We start from the raw sequence: 3,137 nt of genomic DNA, 5'->3' as shown, positions 1-3,137 counted from the left end.
GAATGCTCTGGGTACCCCAGAGCAACATCTGTTCATGCAGGGAGACATCTGGGCAGCATCTGAGCAGCCTGGGACAGTATTTTAGTGCCGATTTTCAAGGCCTGGGCAATTCCTGCAACATCTGGACAGCTGGGGACACATCCGTGCAGTGCCTGGGCTGTGTTTGGGGGGGAGGAAGCTCTTTCTGAATACTTTGGGAACAGGGGGACACCACAGCCACCCCAAAAATGCACTTGCAACTCGCATAACCGGGCTCTGCTCCAAGTTCTCTTCCTCCCGTTGAAACTGCATTCCCAGGAATTCAGCAACAGATGCCTCGAGCCGGTGGAATGACCGGGATAAACACCTCTGGCTGCAAAATCCGCAGCACGAACAAATCCCGGTGCGGTTCCTCCTCTCCCGCGGCGTTGCTATTTTCTCCCGCCCGCCAGCGGGTTGGAAGCGATCCCATGGAAAGCAGCAGCTCGCATTCCCGGCTGCTTATAGCACAGCACGTGTCCCGTGAATCAGCGCTCGGGATTCGGGGCCGGCTCCGCCGCGAGCAGGAGCCAGCGAGGCCCTGTCGCGGTTCCGAGCAGGAGCCCTGAGTCAGAGCTTGGAAATGGCCGGAGGTTTAAAAGGCTTTACTGCGTTTATTTAATATATTTCTTGGGGTTTTAAAATTATTTATTTCATTTCATTTATTTATGTTCAACTGGCAAGATTCCCCAGAGGACGTGGATGAGATTTAGAGGGGGGGGGGGGGGTTGCCCCTCTTGGATTTGGGATTTGGAGGTGGGATTAAGGTGGAAAACCGGAGTGTGAGGCAATGATGAAACTGGCACAGAGATGCTGAAAGCTGCTCTGCATCCCAATCCCAGCATCCAGCCCCGGGTGAGGGCCGGATCCAGGTGGTCCCCAGGGCACCCCAGAACCTCCCACATGCCCAGGGCACCTTGTTCTGCCAGGTCACCCATGTCCCCATGTCCCCAGAGCTCCCTGCCTTCAAGAAAAGCCCTTGGAGCAGAGGGGGAAGGAGCTTCACCTTGGGGGCTCAGAGACCCCAAATTCTGCCCCTTCCTCACTAGCATAATTAGTTGTTGGATAATAATTAATATTATAAAAAATATAATAGAAGTATACTGTGGATAAAGTTGGATAATAATTTACAATTGCTCTGCCTGACCCAGCTGTCTCCTCCCCATGCAATGGGATCCTGCTCCTGCCCAGTGCCCCGGTGACACTGTCCTGGTGCCATATTCCAGATCCCCTGTGCAGTGTCCCAGTGCAGTATCCCAGTCCCCCAGTACTTTATCCAACTTTCCCAGTGCAGTGTCCCAGTTTCCTGGTCCTTTCTCCTGGGACCCTTGGTACGTGGCTCCATTGCATCGTCCCCATGCCTGGTGCATTGTCCTGCTGTCCCCATGCATGACCCCATTATCTTGGGTGATTATCACAGAATCCCTGACTGGTTTGGGTTGGAAGGGACCTTAAAGCCCATCCAGTGCCACCCCTGCCATGGGCAGGGACACCTTCCACCATCCCAGGTGGCTCCAAGCCCTGTCCAGCCTGGCCTGGGACACTTCCAGGGATCCAGGGGGAGCCACAGCTGCTCTGAGCATCCTGTGCCAGTGTCCCAGAGCATCCCTGTGCTCTGGCACTTCCTGCCTGCCTTGTCCTGCTGCACAGCCCAGATGGGTGAAACCTCGTGGCACTGTCCCTGTGCCTGGTGCAGTGTCATGGAGCTCTGTCCCTGTCCCATTGCACTGTCCTCTTGCACAGGGTCCCTGTCCTGGGATGTGGCTGCAGTGTCACTGCACTGCCCTGGTGCATTGGAGAACTGTCCCAAAGCACTGTCCCGGTGCCCTGTCCCAGTGATGCATACCTGGGCTCTGGCCTGGGGCACAGCCTCGCTGTTCAGGGGTGCTGGAGCGCTGGGCACCTCCCGTAGACACCGTCCCACTGTCCCGGTGCACCATTCCACTATCCCAGTTCACCCTCCCCGTCCATTATCCCGGTGCCCTGCCCCAAGGCACTGGCTGGGTGCACCCATCCCGGTGCTCTGCTTCTCTGTCCCTGTGCCCTGTTTCACTACCCTGGTGCATCTTTCACTATCCTGGAGCACTGTACCCGTGCACTGTCCCACTGCCCTGCTATCCCACTGTCCTGCTATCCCACTGTCCCTGTCCTGCTGTCCCTGTCCCTGTCCCACTGTCCCTGTCCCGCTGTCCCACTGTCCCTGTCCCTGTCCCTGTCCCACTGTCCCTGTCCCAGTCCCTATCCCAGTTCCTGTCCCAGTCCCTGTCCCGCTGTCCCTGTCCCAGTCCCTGTCCCTGTCCCAGTCCCTGTCCTGCTGTCCCCTTGTCCCTGTCCCTGTCCCGCTGTCCCCCCCGTCCCTGTCCCTCTCCCTGTCCATATTCCCCTGTCCCAGTCCCTGTCCCTGTCCCTGTCCCCCTGTCCCTGTCCCCCTGTCCCTGTCCCTGTCCCTCTGTCCCTGTCTCTGTCCCCCGTCCCTCTGTCCCGCTGTCCCTGTCCCAGTCCCCCTGTCCCTGTCCCTGTCCCTCTGTCCCAGTCCCCCTGTCCCTCTGTCCCTGTCCCTGTCCCAGTCCCCCTGTCCCAGTCCCTGTCCCTGTCCCTGTCCCCCTGTCCCTGTCCCCCTGTCCCTGTCCCTGTCCCTCTGTCCCAGTCCCCCTGTCCCTCTGTCCCTGTCCCTGTCCCAGTCCCCCTGTCCCAGTCCCTGTCCCTGTCCCTGTCTCTGTCCCTCTGTCCCTGTCCCTCTGTCCCTGTCCCAGTCCCTGCCCCTGTCCCTGTCCCCCTGTCCCTGTCCCTGTCCCTGTCCCACTGTCCCTGTCCCTGTCCCACCCTGTCCCTCTGCCCCTGTCCCAGTCCCTGTCCCTGTCCCTGTCCCAGTCCCGCTGTCCCAGTCCCGCTGTCCCTGTCCCTCTGTCCCTGTCCCTGTTCCTCTGTCCCTGTCCCTGTCCCAGTCCCGCTGTCCCAGTCCCGCTGTCCCAGTCCCTCTGTCCCTGTCCCTCTGTCCCTGTGTCCCTGTCCCTCTGTCCCTGTCCCCCTGTCCCAGTCCCTGTCCCTGTCCCTCTGCCCCTGTCCCTCTGTCCCTGTCCCCCTGTCCCTGTCCCTGTCCCTGTCCCTCTGCCCCTGTC

This window comes from Corvus brachyrhynchos, unplaced genomic scaffold, assembly GCF_000691975.1.
Source record: "Corvus brachyrhynchos isolate BGI_N302 unplaced genomic scaffold, ASM69197v1 scaffold479, whole genome shotgun sequence".
Classification (NCBI taxonomy): domain Eukaryota; kingdom Metazoa; phylum Chordata; class Aves; order Passeriformes; family Corvidae; genus Corvus; species Corvus brachyrhynchos.
Note: the sequence above shows the minus strand (reverse complement) of the source record.